Raw genomic sequence first — 19334 nt, forward strand, 5'->3', positions numbered from 1 at the left:
CACCCTTTGTTCAGCTGTAAGTGCTGCACACTGACTGGTTGTTAAGCTTTGTACATATATGTAGCGGGCTCCTAAAGATAAACCAAAGCAGCCAAAGGCAGGGAAAAAGGGGGAAAGCAAGCAGAGTTCTCATGTAGGTGGCAGTTGCTTCCCATGGGAGCCAATCACAGCAACACTGGTAGAGTCACAGGTGCAAGACCATGAGAACAGCAGCAAAACAACAAAGGCAGAACAGTCCAGCAGACAGTCTGGAAAACACAGCCACAGCACCTCCGGTGACAAGTACCAAGTTGTTAGTAGAAGGCAAGCTGCAGAGTTGCAAGTTTCTGCTTGCAGCAAGGCTATTTGCAATAGCCTTTGGCATTACAAAAGCTAAGACACCTACAGCACCTTGCAACAGGCAGCTCCAGCAGGGAAGAGTGCAGGAGCCCTGCATTGGGGTAGTCAGTAAGCTAGTACATGAAGTGCTGTTTTTCACTTTGAGAAAGGAAGGCTAAAGTTCCTGCCCCATACCTACTATGGCCTCATCAGTGCAAGGATCAGTGCAGAGAGCTGCACTCTCCCTCATCCCAGTCAGGCCATCGCTACCATGTGGCTGTGGCTGCTCTGTGCAGGGCTGTGCTCCCATGTGCAGAGACAGGAGCACTCTGATCAGGAGCTGGAGAAGTGTTTATGTTGGGGATTCTGAGAGAGGTTACCTCTTCTTGCTTTGCTCTAGTCCTCTGCAGCTCATTTGTGTTGGGGTTAGGCAGGTGTAGGCTCATCCTCTTTCCTCAGGCACTTAAATCTCATTATGCATTGCTTTGAAAAGTCTCTTCATCTAATCTGAATACAGAGGAGAGTCAGAGGCATATTCCTCAGCTGTTTCTGCAGATCTGAGCAATAGCTCTGCTGCACAGAGGTGTCCTTAGACAGATGATAACACTTGAGCCATTGTTCAGTGAAAACTGGGACCTTCAGGAAGGCGTAGTCAATTAATGGATATTGCAGACTAAAATGTTGTTGCAACCTGTGGTTTTCTGTCTCCCCTTATATAAATCAGGTTCAGCACTGGCAGTTCGGAGAAGATAGTCTGTGAAAGTACGGTTTCTTTGTAAAAGAAACCAAAGGGCATTTTGCTCTTGCAGACTGTGTCCTCATGTACCTGAGTAAGGGAGACTGCTGAAGAAGACTGGGCTTGGCCTGATGTCGAATTGAGAAGCATGAAGTTGGTTATCCCCATTCTAGAAGAAGTCTTTTTGCTGCCTCTGTGCGTGAGGTTTAGTTAACTGATTAGTGGCTAGCTCAGTTTAACTAACAGCCTGCTTGTGGTCTCAAAATTGGGTCTAGACCATGTAGGTATCAGTCAGGTAACCTGAACACCGTTAGGTCTGGGATCATCATGACAGTTATGCTGCTTTAGTGTTTCAACAATTATTAGACAGCACTGCACCTTACGCCTACTTGTCAGCTTTCTCCAAAAATCATAGTGGCCAAACACGCAGTCTGAACAATTCCAACAGTTCTTGCTATTCAGGCGTTATTCATCCCTCAGCTTCTGATCCATATGCAAGTCATGTGCATAAGCCATATTCTGCAACCTAGCAGGTTAGATACTGATATTCATAAGCACATCAACCTTAAGTTAAAGGAGCTTCAACAAAACCTTCATGTCTGTTATGAGCAGCAGTGCTGTAGAAGGGTCTCAACAGAGTCTTGCTAACAGTTTAGTAGTAGGTTTGATATTTAAGTCTATGTATTCTCTTATGTCCTGAAAATAACATGATACAGGAGGGAGAAGTGGGGAGAAAGAGACAAATCCTTCATCTCTGGTCACTGATGTGCCATAGGTGAGTTTCCAGTTGGAGAAGTATGGCAAGCTATGGTGGCTGAGGGGCACAAGCAGTGCAGTGCCTCCCTCATGAAACAGCAGTCTCTTACAAGGCCTGACAATGTTGTCAGACCCTTGGTCCCTGAGCAGAGCAAGCAGCTGTTCTGCCCCAGCTTGCTCTAATCCCTCTTTCTACAGATGGGGGTGAGAAGAAGACTCTTAGGCTTCCTCTAGGTGCTACTAAATTACATGGTGCAAAGTGACGAAGAATCTGCTACAGTTACGTTTTTTGGAAGATGAAATAGGGTGATGTTTTCTTTCCCCATGTGTCTTGCTGCACTACATCACCAGATACAAGCAAGATTTGTTACTCTGAGGGGGCAGAGGAAGAACTTGTTCAGACTGTTAGGTATGTCAGGAACAGCTTAATCACCAGTAGGGTTGCTTACTTGCCTAAAACCATTGCTGTATCTTTCAGGAATCATCAATGTTCCACTTAGGAAATATTTTTGCCTCTAGTGATTTGTATGTGTGTGTTAGCTATCCAGCAAAAGATGGCATGACTAAATAATCCAACAAGTGTTTTATCAGCTTGTGTTTGCTCCCGATTCAAAGACAATGCCCCCCAAACAGTCATTCCCCAGGAATGCAGATCTTAGAGCTTTGGCATTAAATTTCACTTAATGGAATTTGCTGCACAGATAAAACACAAAAAACGGCAAGTCCTGACTGTGAGGACATTTCCTCTGATAACAAACAGTTGACATAGGAAAAAATATAATTTATCCAGTGGTTTGTCTGAGGTCAATGATTTAAAAAAACAAAGTTTTTTAAAAAAAATCTAGACAAGCACCCCAGAAGAATGGATTTCAAATTGATGAGGTATTTCATCCTGATTTTCAAGTCGTATGAGCTCAGTTGTTGCCGGACATGCTTTAGAGGACTGGCACCAGGAACTGCAGAGGAGTTGTGTTGCCATTTCAGCAGCCAGAGGAAACCATGGCTCATATCTGGTACCCTAAGAGCCCTCTGGACAGCCAAGTGTGACAGAGATCTGACCCTGGCAAGGAAGGTGGCAGTAAGTGTTACCCATACTTCACATGTGTTTGGAACAAAACCAGCATCCTCAGACCTGTTGGTCCTGATGGCCTCCTGTGTCTGATGCTTTGCCAGGACATTCATGGGGAATCTTTCTCTGGTACACCACAGTGCTCTTCCAAACTGGAGACTGAATATGCTGGTAGAAGCTCAGGGAAAACCAGAAAAGGCTTCCACCTTTCCAGAGTACTGCTACCTTCTACAGATGCTGCTGTCTTTATAAGTTTTACTATCATGTCTTCTCTGCATCCTATGCCAGGGGCCACTGACCCCTCCTTTGTTGATTCAGCGGGTTGCAATGGGGACAGGAGGGAACTGAGATGGGTTGTTATATGTTTTAAGACCTTGGCACGTGAAGAATTTCTGCAGCAGGCAATTGTCTCCATTCATTACTGCTCAGGCATACCAGTCAGATATCTGGTACTTCGTACTCCTCTGACTTGTCAAGGTCCCAGAAAAAATCATTAAAGCATCAGGTGGGGATCATGTAATGGGAGAGATATACTGTCCAGCTGCCTCTCTATTAAAGGGTACAAGCCCTGCTATTGCCTTCCTCATGCCCCATCCTCCTCTCATGGCCCTCCAGTCTGAACTTGTGAAGTTCACCTGCATTGCACCATGGGATGATTGATTTTCTTATGCCAAAGCAAAGGCCTGAGCTGTTCCACACTACCAGGTCAATCCTGCAGCATAAACTAGCTGGCAGCACTCCTTTAGCATGCAGAGAAGCATGCTGTGCAGAACCGTGTGCCCACTGGGGATATGAAAAGGGAGCTTTCTTCTCAGTTCCTGTCTTTTGCTTGTCTTTCAGCATGACAGTCCTGAAATTAAGGTGTGCAATGCATTTGCTGTCTCTGTTAAAAAAAACACTTCCACCCTAGAAGATATAACAAGAGAAACACTGAGTGGTTTGACATTTGCTATCAGCAATGGCAGCATACATGCTCTTTTCAGTAGATTTCAGTCCCCAGGTGAGATATTATTAGTAGCAGTATACCTGAATAGGCACAGACATAGGACTTTCTCAGGGAGAAAAGAAGAGACCAGTAACTCAGTGCCCTGGGCAAGCAGACTTCCCTGCTCTACTCTAAGATCTTGGGTATCTCAAGAGTGTGTGGTATAAATCCATTTGCAAAGTTACAGAAGGTGTGCTATGGGGCTTGTAGGTTGTTAATGGCTTGGAGTCATCTAAGGAGCTCAGGTGGTGGTGGAGAAAACCATTTCCTCTGGAAAGGAACTCCGTTGTCTATAATTGCCAGTGGTTTTCTAGTATATTGGTCTGCCCATCCAGTATCAGCTTTCCTAAAGTACAAGTGAAGATGTGGTAAGGGAGCGAATGACATCTTGACTGGCCTCCAACAGCATCCAGAAGCCTGTTCTCATCAGGAGCCAGGTGACTGTCCTCTTTCCAATGCCCTGCACCTGTAATAAGCTGACAATGACAAAAGTCACCTGGAGCAGAGCTCTTTCTGTTCAGCTCACATTCGCAATAATCAAGTACTAAAAAGTAATGCATTCTGGCTGCTGGGAACTCTGCAGCATTCTAGCTAGTTCTGTAGTTTGGAGGACAAAAGAAGATGATAGCAGGCAGGAGAGGTTATTTGTAGAGTGGGTCAGAAAATTGATTTATTCCAACCATAAAGTAGTGTGGGTGAGAATAAAAATAGAAACCCTTAGTCAGAAATTTCTGCATTCACTATCCATACTTAAGGCATTTGTTAGAATGTGGATGTGAGCCCTCTGAGGGCACTGAAATTTACTTTTGCTTGTTTCCTTCCTTTTCTTAAGTATTTTTGTCTGTTAAAACCCCTAAATATCAGAAAACGGATCTTCCAAGAAAGAACTTTATTCTCAATGAAAAACCTTGGTTTGATTTTCATGAGGAATCAGGATATATAAATATGCTGTCTGCTTGCCATCAGTCACTCTGTCCTATAATAGTCATTGAAGGTATTCACCAATATCTCAGAAGACTAAATTTCCACAAGTTTTGCGGAAGCTGAAACTTGGGTAGGACATCCACTGTAAAAGGGACTGCAACTTGAGTTGACCAGGTGTTTTCTTCGGCCTGTGGGCTGCCTCATTAACTTATGTCTCTTGTCCAGCCAGTGGTTAAGGACCAGTTGGAAGGGTAAAACAGTGGATGGGACAGGGAAAATAGCATGCTGCTTAGAGTGAAATCCTGTAAAGTCTTCTTTGGAGAGTGAGCTGGAGTTATGAGAAAACTGTTTTTGTTAGTGCTTCTGCTTGTTTGATAAACTTTCTGAGAGGAATGAAATGCCCACCTCTATTCACTGCTCTAAAATGAGAAAAGCAAGTGGACAAATTGCATTTTCCTCTAACTCATTACTGCTCTGAGTGAACAAATGGAGAGATCCAACTGTTTCCATTGCCTTTGTGCTCTCAAGACCAAGGAGGCATCTGCAGCTCTCTTGGCAGGCCATGGAGATGTCACCTTGAAATAAGCATTTGGGACAAGAGTCAAAAACATACTTCAGCCCGGAAAGGAATTATGAAATCCTACCAATATCACAGCCTGTGCTTAATTGTCCTCTTGAGAACTTGAGAGATAACATACTAAAGACACAAATGTTTAAGGCACACAACCTTTTTTGCTCTCATCATTAGTGTGATGGAAGAGCAGCTAAGTCATCTAGATCTCTAGAAGGATCAAATTATGTGAAATTTGAGTCTTGCTCTCCATTAAAGCTGAGGTTGGACCCCAGTTGATCTAGTTGTGTATGACACTCTGCTGCCTTGACTATCAAGCTGAGATGCCTTCTCATCACTCTCTGATGGACTTTGTCCATAGTCAGTGGTGATTGGAAGATCCACCACTTCTCAAGAGTTTCCCAAAGCCAGCCTGTGATCTGCCATAGCAGAGCTGTGGGTTGTTAGGAAAAAAAAGATGGATCATGTCATGCTGCAACTTCCATCAGAAAGCTTAGAGATTTATTTTAAAAGATCTTTCATTGATACCTGGATCCCAAACTAAAAATATTAGGAGGCTATTTTAATTCCTGGTTCCAGCTTACACGGAATCCAGCTGTCCTTGCATGAATGCAATTAAATTCTTCCTTGACTCCACAAACACTGTAGCTGGCAAGTGCAATTACTTCAACAGAATGAAAGAAATACCTTTGTTTGTGTGTAAGTTCTGACATTTTTCTTCTTTGGTTCTTTGACCTTTTGTACATGCAGCCGTTGGGCTAATTTAACTAAAATGTGCCCTTTCTGCAAGCCCTGCTGTAAAAACACTTTCAGTGATTTAACTAAATGCTGTGGTTTGCACATCTGAATGTATTGATGAATGTTAACCCAGGATAAGCCATCTTCTCTGAGGGAGCTTTTAAACATACTTTTAGGGCACTGGCAGGTGAATTACAGTGAGTCAGCTACAGCAATTTAAGCATTTGTAAGATCTTCATTGATCCTAGTTTTTGCTGCTGCTACAGGAGGAGTAACCACCCCGGTTCCCTCAACATGCAGGTGAGATCAGTTGTAAGCAGCATCAGCTGAGCTGCAGACAGCCCCTTCCCTCAGCAGCCCCTGGCTGGGAGTTACCATGCTGTTCAGGACCCTGCACAATGACATGAGCCCAGGAACAGGCCCTGCCCAAAGTTTTGCTTTCAGGTTTGTTCTCCAAAGTGTCTTTATGGCTTGGCACAACTGGGCCTTCAAAGAGTCACTTAGAATTTCACTCCAGGTGGCCACGTGCATTTGCATATGTGTAACTCGGCCAGCGGCACTGGTCTTTCTGCAGAGGTGCGATCCACTGTGCTGGGCCATGTGGAAAAAAATGGAAGTTTATTCTTGGCCCTGAATGCCAAGAGCTGGGGGCAAATGCTATTTAAAACCAAAATCTCCAGTGCCCTGTCTGCTACTTAAGGATTCCTCTTAATGGCAGCAGCTCTTGGAAGCTGGAGTAAGACAAAAAGTTTGCCAGCAGTGTCAGGAGGATATGGTCCAGTGAGGTATAGGAGATGTCCTGTGTGCATCAAGTCTTCATATGGTCCAGTGAGGCATAGGAGATGTCCTGTGTGCATCAAGTCTTCATGTGCAGCTAACCAAGACTTCTTTTGGAAGGGCTAAGCTGGGCAAGAGTGCCTCTGGATTTCCATGGGATTAGCCATGTTCTACATCCTGCCTTCAGTTATATGAAATCTTATACAGGCACTATAACAAAAATTTACCTGGCTGCAGTAGTCAAACAGATGCCACGAAGCTAGAAGAACATCCACTGGCCCACAGTTCTGGCCTTACATAAAATCATACAGGTTTGACATGGTTTACTTAACAGCCTAGTGACATGAATCAGCCTGAAACTGTCAGCAGGCTCTGTGCCATGAGGACAGGTAGTATTAATTTATTTTCAGGTTTGCTTCTAAGTGTGTCAAAGGGTTTGCTGAAAATGCTAAAGTCCTAGAACACCAATCTGCTATTGAGATTTGATTCAAAAGCGCCTGCTGGCTATTTGTTGTATCAGCCAGTCTGCCTTACAGTCCATGAGAGTTGGCATGACCTTAGCCCACACATAACACGCTGCAGCAAGTATCAGTTTCTGCAGGTAGTGTTTCATGGGCCAAAAGGGGACAAGGCATATCTGGGCTACCTCTCTGCTATATAAGACTGGTTGGGCCAACATCTTAGGGACCTATCGGATGGAAGGGTAAGGGAAAATTTAGGTAGCCTTAAAGTCTCTCCTAGCTGATATGAAGAGTCAAAGGCTGTATTGGATTTGTGTGGCAGGGTTTTGGTAGCGGGGGAGGGGCAAGAGGGGTGGCTCCTGTGAGAAGCTGCCAGAAGCTTCCCCAGCTCCAAGTCAGGCCCGCCTCTGGCCAAGGCTGAGCCCATCAGCAACAGTGGTAGCGCCTCTGGGATAACAGATTTAAGAAGGGAACACCTGCAGCAAAGAGATGAGTGGGATGTGAGAGAAACACCAGTGCAGACAGCAAGGTCAGTGAAGAAGTAGGGGGAGGAGGTGCACTGGAGGAGGTGATGCCCCTGTAGCCCATGGTGAGATGACAGGCTGTCCCCCCCCAGCCCATGGAGGTGAGCAGGGGAGCAGATGCCCCCAAAGATGGCCATGACTCCATGGAAAGCCCACACTGGAGCAGCCTGTGCCTGAAGGACTGCAGCCTGTGGAAAGGACCCATGTCCTAGAAGTTCATGAAGGACTGTCTCCCATGGGAAGGACTCATGTTGGACAAGTTTGTGAAGGACTGTCTCCCATGGGAGGGGCCCCACGCTGGAGCAGGGGAAGAGTGAGGAGTCCTCCCCCTGAGGAGGAAGGAGAAGCAGAGACAATGTGTGATGAACTGACCCCAACCCCCATTCCCCGTCCTCCTGCACCGCTGTTGGGGGAGGAGGTAGAGAAAATCAGGAGTGGAGCTGAGCCAGGAAGGAAGGAGGGGTAGGGGGGAGGTGTTTTAAGATTTGGGTTTACTTCTTGTTACGCTGTTTTAATTTGATTAGTAGTAAATTAAATTGATTTTGTTTTTTCCCCAAGTTGAGTCTGTTTTTTGCCCATGACCATAAGTGGTGAGCGATCCCTCCCTGTCCTTGTGTCAATCCACAAGCTTTTAATTATAAAAAATTATAAAATTATAAAATCCCCAGGGGATGGGGAGGAGTGAGCGAGGGGCCTCATGGTGCTTTGTTGCTGGCTGGGCTTAAACCCTGACAAAGGCTGCCCTACTCTTTTCCTAAGGCGTGTTCAGCAGTAACACAGTCCACTTCAGATCCGACTGGAAAAAGGGTGGCTGCAGCACTAATTGTCTTCAACAGCCAGGACAAAGAACTCTAGCCTACAGATTGGGTGCCCTCCAAAGCAACCACTGCCATGACTGGATATTGGATTTTTCCTTTGTCTCCTGGTTGGACCTCTCAATTACATTTGTTATACTCAAGTTGTTAACTTGTAAATGTGATGGCCATCAGCTGGCTTTTGTTGTTGTTGTTGCATTTTTAATGAGATTATATTCTACCATGTCTATTACTCCTGAAGCTAGAGGTGTATGCAAAATCCAGGCTATCACAGGAGGTGGTAACATTCATATTTATCTCATGTATTTGTTGCTAGATGATCGTTTACTCCACTTAATTCAAACATGGTGGATTTCTCATCTTATTTTTCCTTTCCAAACTCCATTCTGAGACTGGTATGTGAACTGCCTTTCACTCAACTAATTGACAGTGTGTGGTTATAGCTCTAAATGAAATGAGAAGTTTTGCATAAAGAAACTATAGAAGCTTCAATCCATGGATTTTTGTGCTATACTTGCACTTCCAGATTACCTGTGGAGGAATTAAACCTCTTCATTCTGGTGATATGGCTAACATGACAGGTCACTGGAGTATTACTGGTTACACATGTCAGTCTTCCTTTTCTTGCTTCATGAATTTGTTTTGCTATGTTTTTCTCAGTCATTCAATACCTTTTCCCTATGACTTTCCCATCCCATCAGTCTGTCTGGAAAGATGGAGATTCAGACTTCCTGAATTTAGTGGTACCTATTAAATAAAATACCTGAAAGTCATTTATGAAAACAAAGGTTTAACACCAGCCTGAACTCTGACTTTGTCTATCTTGTTTACAAGGGACGTGGCCAATCCCACATGCCCAATGGCTGAGAAAGGCACAGCAAGAAATCTGCCTCTGTCCCATGCCTTCCCCTTCTTCACTCCAGAGCATCACATACTTGACCCATACTTTTGCTTTACCTCTTCTTCTTGGACACCTCTGTCTCCTAGACTCTTCCCTACCCTATGGCAAGGGAGATCACAGGCTGGATGAGGTGCTGCCCATAAAAATTGGGCTGTGGGGAAACTGAACATGTTGGGAGTTGTGGTCCTAAGACAGGAGTTAAAATTTTGGCTTCCAAGGGAGGGAAGGTGAGGTCCTGTATTTGCAGGGGCCATGGCCCAGGAAAGGTCCAAAGCTAAGAGAAAAACACCCATACTGCACAGCTAGTTTTACACAGTCTGATGAAAACAACTGGAGTCCAGGGAAAATAGCTCTTATCTCTCCGGGTTTCCTCTGATACCTTCTTTATTTCAGTCTGTTTATGGATCAAGAGAACATGTTTGAGAAACAGCATTAATTCCAGCTTAGTCCTTAGTCACTATCCCACTTTCTGTATGTAAACACTCAGAAAACAGAAGCCCAAGGCTCTGAATGAGGATTTTTCCGGCCATTTTTATCCTGACCCTTAGCGTTATGATCATGCTCTAAGAATTCCTGTTATCAGTAACTCTGGCCCCTCAGAGACCATGGTCATGCAGTAGGCCCACCCAGCACGGTCACCAGATATCCCAGAGCAAGGGCGGCTGTAGCCCTGTGTACCCTGCCAGGTGTCAATCTAAGCAGATTTTTAAGACCTCCAGTCTTGGAGACTCCTTTTTAAAGTGAATTAGTGTTTATTAGGGAGTCAGTCTTTGCAACACAACCCGCATTTAGCTACAGATCCCTTTTGCAGAGCTGGTCTGGAGGCATGATTTGCCCATCCTCTCTTTGTGCAGCTGAGTATTGATTCCTCATATAGTACCTTGGGCTTGTCCCCACTGAACAGCATCTCAAGTTTGCTGAGATTGTCTTGAAGGTTAAACCTTCCTTGCCACAGTTTGTGTGCTGCCTCCCTCCATTTTGCAGAGTGAACAAAGTACAAGACTTGGCTATTTAAAGGCAAACCAAGGTGCTATTGAAGTGATGATTGTCCATCTACTGAAAATTATCATCAGTTACAAATTCAGACTGGCTCCAGCCTAGCAATGACAGCCTTGCAGGTTTATATGAGGCTCAGGAAGGCCCTCCTAACAGTCTTTCCCATGTCCAGCAATGAGACCAGCCCCACAAACATCACTAGCCCCAACCCGTGCTAGCACAAAGATGTTTTAAGCAAGTTTGTATGTTTCATGTTTAGGGGCTTTATTCTAGAATTTCAAAATTTTTAATAATTCCCTACTCTCCTACAACTTCTTTCTGTCCTGACCTTTGCACTTTCGCTTTTTGCTCACACCACGAGAAAGAAGGGCCTTACTATTTCATGTTATGGTTTTTTTACACACACAGTAAATCACAGACAGAAATGCTACTTCTACTTTCAAAAGCTGAATTGATGTATATGATCAGTGTGGTGCTTTTGTGATGGGAAAGGAGTGCAGAGATGAAGAGATCTGGTTAAAGAAATGTGAAACTGAGGAGTGCTAATATGGAAGATCCGGAGGTACTATGGTGAAGTCATGAATTGCAGGCACCACTGAATAGAGTGGCCTTCAGCTAGGGTACCTGGCAATCCAGGGGACTTGGTAGCATTGACATAGCATCATGGAACAGAGATGGATGATGTGGAAGACAGGTGATATGGAAGAGTTAGGATGATGTGGACATGGACCACCCTGCTGCAAAGAGAAAAGATCATTGTGTTGTCCTGGACCACCCAAAAAGAATAGAATTGGGGCAGGGGAAGGGAGGGGAAGAAAAAAAAAAAAAGGACAAAAAGAAATTAAAAAAAAAAAATTGTTAGCTGCATTAGCATCTTTTATTGTTAAACGTTTCCTAAACTTAAAAAACTGAGGCCCTTTTTTTTTTCATATAGTAAATGTCTTCCTTCACTGTCCACTGTTCCTTTCCTTAATGTCAGCCTCATGCTTAGCACCTTGGCTTCCTGTTGGCCTGCTTAATACCCACAAGAAGGAAAAGTTGCTGTAGAGCAATGGGAGACTGCCTTTCTCTTCCATGTTTGTACAGCATCTGGCACAGTGAGGGGCCATTTGCAGATGCTGCTGCACAGATGATAATGAGTGTGAGAGATGCCCGTACAACACACCCTGTTCAAGGCCTTTATATGCCAGTCCTGGTACTTGTTTAGAAGTAAGGAAAAATTTATAAGAAAACTGCTGAAGAAAGTGTCAGTCTCAGAATTGTGGCTCCTGAGAAATGAGCGTGTCCCTACAACAGTGCCTGTTGGCCTTCAGGGAACAGTGTGACCTCAGCAGCTGGAGACAACTCCCTTAGAAGCCTCTTTCACTTGTCTTTCTTTGCCCTCATCCCGGTTCTCCACATAGAGCCAAATAACTTGAACTTCTGCAGCAACAAGAATGCACAAAAGTCAAATGCAAAGTGAATTCTGGCAGCTTAGAAATCCCAAGTGCATTTCCCTCTCATGGGATCCATTCCCACTGCTGCAGCACTACAAATCCAGGTTCTCTGGGGTTTGGACATCACACTTCGTTGTTAGCATGAACCCTAGCACATTTTTCCTCCACCACCTCTTCTCAGGAAGAAGTTTCCTGCTTATATTTAATCACTCACTCTTCATGCTACAGCCTTTCCACACACCAGTCACCTCTGTGCTGCTCCTCTGGCTGCACAAAATTCTGTGATGAATGAATTGGAGCTGGTATTCAAGATGTGGATATCCTAGGCATGTATGTATTAACATAGTAATATAGTCTGTTCTGTTGTTTTCCCATCTACTAATTTTTAACATTAGCTGCTTTTTGTATTTTTACTGTTCACTGAACTAATACTTTTGCAGACCAACCCACAGTAATACAAAACTCTGGGTTTTAGTGAAACTGTGGAATTCACCATTCACCACTTTGTATGCAGTGTTGACTGGGGACTGCTTTGTATTATGTAGCACAGAGTTTCATCTACAAACTTTTCTTACGTTGTTTTGCATCTTGAGGGTTCTATGGAACCCTTCTCAGCACCTATTGTTTTACTACCCCAACTGTGTGTGCTTGCCAGAGTTGGTTGCCTCATTAGGCAGCTACCCCTTCTACCAATCATTTGTAAAGAGGCTGTGCGACATGCACTTCTGTATAGATCCACTTCATTAGAAACCTGTCTTCATTGTAAAATCTGACTTTTTAGTCACTCGCTACTTCCTCTTTTTTAACCTGTTCTTTACCTAGGCAATACCTTTCTTTTTTAGCACATTAGAGCTCAGCTTCTCCAAAAACCTGTAGGGAATCATCTTGTCAAAAGCTTTTTTAGAAACCCACATAGTACCTATCAACTGGTTCTTCCTCACAAACGTGTTCAGTGGCTCCTCAAAATGACCCTCACAGATTGGTAAAACCTGACTTTCTTCTGCAAAACCTGAGGAGTCTTCTTGATCGTATTTGTTGTATCCATAAATTCTATCTTGTATTGCTCAGCGTGGATATCAGGACTACTAACCTGCACTGCCCACAACACCCCTCTCCACAGCTCTTTTAAAACTGGTATGTTATCGGCCACCCATTGTTAGTGCACTGGGGTTGTTCTAAGTGATAGCTCTCACGCCACAGTAACTGATGTGGGAATTTTATACTTGGGCTCCTTTTGAAGTTTTGGATGAATGTCATCATTCAAGGTGACTTTTTTACTCTTTGTTTTATAGTTTTTCTGTAGGTTTATTCAGACACAGATCCTCCAGCATATCCTAAGAGAAAGTGAACTGTGAACCTTAGAGAACAACTTTCAAGTGAACACATGTGAAGAATGTATTTAGTTTTCTGCTATGGCCTTATCTTTTCACCTTGACCTCTGTGACCACCTGCACCTTTTATACAGCCTGTGAAGGGCATCCTTCTCCTGGTGAGTGGGGAAGACAGACACGCCCTGCGCAAGTTGCTCCTCCAAGGTTTTTGACCTGCCTGCTCATAACTCTGACTAACCAGAAGGACTCTTATTGTCCTCATCTGGTCTCACTTGGAACTTGTTTTCCTTCTCCTGGTAGCATCTTTTACCCTGCTGTTTAATCATGTCAGCCTTTCTCTTTTGAACTGGGCCTTGCACATTGCTCAGGGCCAAGTAGTCACCTGTTGTGACATTTCAGTGCTCTGTTAATTATCACTCTTCCACCAAGCTTCTGTTACAGCCAGCTTATTAGTAGTTTCATTTAAAACTATGTTGTCAGTTCCCACACATTATTTCTAAGATGTCCAGTATTTGTCAAGAACTATGTATATATACTTATATATATATATATACATATGTATGTACATATTATGGTTTGATTTCCTATTGTCTGTGTTCTGCTTAAATGAGAATTGTTATCTCTTCAAACTGTTTTTTTCCTTTTCTTTTCCATGAGCTTCTACTCTAGCCATGTTTTGAGGGTGCAGTTTCTCTCACTTCACCCTTACAGATGCATCACTCCTAGTAGTGTGTTTGGCTGTACTTCATTGCTTTTCCATCTTTTTTGTTTTCTGATTTGCTATTTAACTGTTTTAGCTGCAACCTGCTTCTATGCTAGATTAGCTGAAGCCTGCGCACTCCAGAAATCAGTCCCTTGTGAGTTCTTGATGAAACTGAACGTTTCCCCCTCAAACCTTCCCTATGTCTTTTACTCGGCTATACATTAACCTTAAGGCTTTGCTTTTCTGCATCTCTGACAGGCCCTGAACATGCTCCTGGAAGGAATTCCAGAGATTATATGGTCTAAAGCAGTACATTTTTATACAGAATCTTCCTTCTTATCCATCCCTTTTTCAACCACAATAGATTGTTCATCACTATCACCTCCTTTCCAGCACTCCCTAAGAGCCTCTCTAGACACAAGGAGGGTTTACTACCTTTACATCTTCTGCCAAGCAAGTCTCCATCTAGTCTTCTCCAATATCGTAAGCAGATACTTATACACATGCTATTTATATGCAGGCATTGTAATAGCTTATATCTTCCTCTCTGTTGGGATATCTATTATCCTTCATGCAAGGCAATATATGTGCCCACTGTGGGGCTCATTTCTCACTTTTTTTTGTTAGCTGGCTATTAGATTTATCCTTTTCTCAGCTGCAGTGCACTGCTAAAGCTGAGTTGGACTGCCCTGCAATGTCCAAGACATGTCATGATAAACTCCTCTTTCTCACTGAGTTTTTCCAGACCAGTCTGTGGGATAAGTGGTCTGTTCATGGGAGCTAGGCAGTGATGCACCTGCCTGGCAAGCAATGACATGTGTGGCATGAATAGGAATGTCTCCTGTGGTCCTGCAGTTTGTAGGCTTTCCTGGAGGGGAGAACGAAATTCCTTTGCTACTATTGTGTGGGGTGATTGCATTAATTTATTCCTCAGTTTATACAACCTACTTGGCTTCCATGTGGGATTGGTTTCTCCGTGGGAGTAAGGACAGACTGTTTGTTATACCACTGGCTTGGCGTTGGGCTTTGTCTTGCTTACACACACTACAAAAACCTACAGACGTCAACTCTGTGTGCCTGGAGTCTTAAAAGCAGTACTTCTTCAGATAATGTTTTTTCAGAACTGTTTAGTTGAATTCTTGACTGAAAGCCTTCCCTGAGTCGTCAGCACACTTGAAAGGGTCGGTTTCAATAGCCATATATCTGAAAAGGACTTTTCCACAGCACAACAAAGCAAATTCTGCCTGCATGAACAGCATACACAGAGCTAGGTGCAGCTAAAGACAAATAATTTGTTTGTAAGGGGTCCACCAGCCTGCCATTTCCATAATGTCAAAGTGGGGGGGGATTTTTTCTTTCATACTTGACGTTCATAATGATTCTTCCAGTGAAGGAATCATGGGTGAACTCGAAAGCATCAAACTGGAGAGTAACACGTTTTCCTCCTTGCATCTTTTTAAAACAAAGCGTTTGGGAATATTCCTGCAACTTTCAGGGAGTAACTCTGGACTCCAGGTATAAAACCCTGGCCCCTAGTGGTAATTAACAACTACTACCACTAAGGCGGCGGGTCCTTTTGTAAAAAGGATGATGAGGAAGAGCACAAAGCACGGCATCTCTGAAATAACGGTAATATTTTTTATACTTCTTATTGCTTGGACAGCAACCAACTGTGGTAGGAAATAGAAAAACACGGATAAATGCTCTGTGGTGAGGACCGAAGTCGACATCAATTCCCTAGGCTGCCAGGACCAGAATGAATGCACTTTCCCAAATGAATAAGCTTTCCATTGTGTTCTGAAGTACCCTTTCCTTAAAATAAGCATGGTCTGGGAATCAATAATGCCCGTTAAATGGATTAAAAATGGACCAAAAAATACATCTCAAAAAGTAATTGTTCAAGTGGACCAGTCTGTGAATGCAGATGATTTTAGTTGTATCCCTGAGGGTGGATTTCAGTCCAGGGGCTGTTCAATATCTTAATCAATAATCTGGAAGGAAACATGAAAATCATTGCTGATAAAATTTGCAGATGAAACAGGAATGCATAGAATAATGAATGGTTAAGGAAGGGTTCCTCAGGGAAATCCAGATTGCTAAGCCATGTACTGCCCAGTATGTATGCCTTTGTATTTGACTAATAGTAAAAAACTAGTAAGAAGCAGTCTGTGATGATGGGGGGGACAGTTCTGAAAAGCAATCTTCTGGCAGGGTAACTTGATGTGCATTTTGAGTGAGAGGCTGCAGCTGAAAGGGTTAACACAGTCCTCCTGTACATGGGCTGTGAACAAGGAGCAGGGACCAGGAGTTGCAGACTTCTGGCTGTAGCTGTGGTGACACCATCCTTAGCCTGCTGTGTACAGCTTGGTGCCACTGGTATGGAGAGGATGCTGGAGGAAGAAAAGGGAAGTAGCATAAAATGGGAAATTGGACGGCTCAGGAAACAGATAAAGTGATGCAAGGTCTGAAAATGCTGCCTTGAAGTAACAGGCTTCAAGCACCTTGATTTATTTAGAGAGAGAAGTGTGGCAGATTGCTTACTCTGAAAGCAGTGGCTTTCATCTTGCAGTTACTGATGCACTGACAAGGGACTGTGCAGGAAAACTAAACACAATTGGAAGTTTAAAATTTGCTGGACTGGAATCAGCTTTTGCATATGAAAATACTCAGGAATATGTAAATTTTGAAGTCTTATAAAGAGTGGTTTGCAAATAACAAAACAATAGGAAGGTAAGATACTAGAGAGAGAAAATATAAAAAAAAAAATCCTTCTAAATTCAGGAGCTGCAAAGACAAAGAGGATGGAAATGTTTAGCAGATAGAGTAACTGCTGGAAGCTAAGTGGTGGATTCTCTTTTCATTGAAAGCTATGCATCTTCCTGCAGAGCAGAGTATTCTAACTTACCAGCCACACATGGCTTGCAGCAGATCCAATGAGAATGTAGGCTTGCCAGGGATATGCGCAGCATCTCACCAACTGAGAATTAAGAAGCTTCAGGGGCCTGGGCTCTGTGGCCTGTGTCCCGCAGAAAGGTCACACTGGGAAAATTTATTTCAGGTGCTACTTTAATTTGACTTTAGCAGCCACCATAGATGAGATACCTTTAGTGGGAAAACTCCATTTTGGAAAGTTGCCTGTGTCCCGCAGAAAGGTCACACTGGGAAAATTTATTTCAGGTGCTACTTTAATTTGACTTTAGCAGCCACCATAGATGAGATACCTTTAGTGGGAAAACTTCATTTTGGAAAGTTGGACCAGGAAGAGGGTGAAAAGGTATTTCTGACCCTGAGCAGCAGGGTGTGCATGAGAAGTGTAGTACTTATAGTTCACAGTGATTATTGAAGTGTAAAGACTGTTCCTAATCTCAGTAAAAGTCTGAACTGAAGAGCTCCTAGTCCCCAAAGCTCCTTGACTTGATCTTGTTGCCTGACAAGTGTCCTGATCACAACATACCAGATGGCATAGTCTCCTAGAGGGACAGAGCTGTGCAAATGTGATGAGCATAGCTGCAGGTTTCAGTTTCAGTCCCAGCCCACTGCTAATTTTCTTTAGTCACTGATGCAAAATATTGATTTGAAGGCAGATTTTAAAGTGTTACTAATCCACAGGGGAATAGCAGTATATATTTAAATTCCATATGTTGATTAAAGCTGTCAAAGGTCTTATATGTAATTACCTACATGTTTTTTAATACATTAGTTCTCAGTTCTGTAAGGCACACACAATCTTCAAGATGGGGAAAGGGAAAAAGAAATAAGATAGCATATTTGGATTCAGGATGACATGCAAATTTGTGAAGTGTTCAAAAAGGACTGTCGTGGTTTAACCCCATCCAGCAACTAAGCACCACACAGCCACTTGCTCACTCTCCCTGCCCAGTGGGATGGGGGAGAGAATCAGAAGAGAAAAAGCAAGAAAACTCATGGGTTGAGATAAAGACAGTTTAATAGGGAAAGCAAAAGCCACACATGCAAATAGCAAAGCAAAACAAGGAATTAATTCACCACTTCCCATCGGCAGGCAGGCGTTCAGCCATCTCCAGGAAAGCAGGGCTCCATCACGCATAACGGTTACTTGGGAAGACAAACACCATTATTCCGAACATCACTCCTTCCTTCTTCTTCCCCCAGCTTTTTATTGCTAAGCATGACATCATATGGTCTGGAATATGCGTTTGGTCAGTTGGGGTCAGCTGTCCCAGCTGTGTCCCCTCCCAACTTCTTGTGCACCCCCAGCCTACTCACTGGTGGGGTGGGGTGAGAAGCAGAAAAGGCCTTGACTGTGTGTAAGCACTGCTCAGCAGAAGCTAAAACATCCATGTATTACCAACACTGTTTCCAGTGCAAATCCAAAACATAACCCCATACTAGCTACCGTGAAGAAAATTAACTCTACCACTGCCAAAACCAGCACGCTGCCCCAGCCGCATGGTCTCAGGTGCGAGTGGTTGGAACCTTGCTCATTCAGTTTGGTGGCTTTTGGGTCTGTTGCACTGAGGATGTCAGTTTAGAAGGAGATTGCTCAATATTACAGGCCTTTGGCAAAGTCTTGGCAGCTGGGTGTGGTTTTCTCATTCCAACACCTTTTAGGAAGGATTCTTGGCCAGTAGAAGAGCTCAGTGTGGTGTGACTTTCCCAGGCAATATAACTACCAGTATCCATGATTCCTCTTTGATGGTTTGTTGTCTCCTGAACCTCGTTTTCTTTCTTTGTGCCCTTGTGGGCATGTGGCCAAATCTATTTGTTACAGCAGCCAGCTCTGCTTCAGATGGAGTTCCACCCCAGCTTTGGTCTTTGGCAATATTTCAGACCCTTTCCCTCAATTTCTGGGCTACTTTCTGCTTCTCTGTTGTCACCTCTTGGTCTTAATGAATATTAAATGGAAGAAGTGTGACAACACAAAGCAGCACCAATTGTTTTAGGAGCATGAAACTCCTCAACCTTGCACTGGGCCTTCAGTGCCTAAGTCTCTTGGGTGCATTTGGAAACCACTAGCTAAATGTCTGATTAGAGCTGGTCAAAAATATTCTGACTGAACAGCTGTCTGACAGAAAATGTCCTTTTGATTAGATTGAAACATTCCACAGGAACATGCCAGTTTTGATGAAAATTATCAAAGTATTTTATTTCTGCCAAGCTGGAGCTTTTGATATGATGAATTCGGCACATGCATGGCATTACAAAGGGCAAAATGGCAACAATGAAGTGAAGAATTGCAGCCTTTACTGAGATGTTGCATTTTGATAAAATTATTTTCATTATATTTTCAAAATTAATTTTAAAGGGGGGGGGG

This window comes from Haliaeetus albicilla, chromosome Z (genome assembly GCF_947461875.1).
Source record: "Haliaeetus albicilla chromosome Z, bHalAlb1.1, whole genome shotgun sequence".
Lineage (NCBI taxonomy): Eukaryota > Metazoa > Chordata > Aves > Accipitriformes > Accipitridae > Haliaeetus > Haliaeetus albicilla.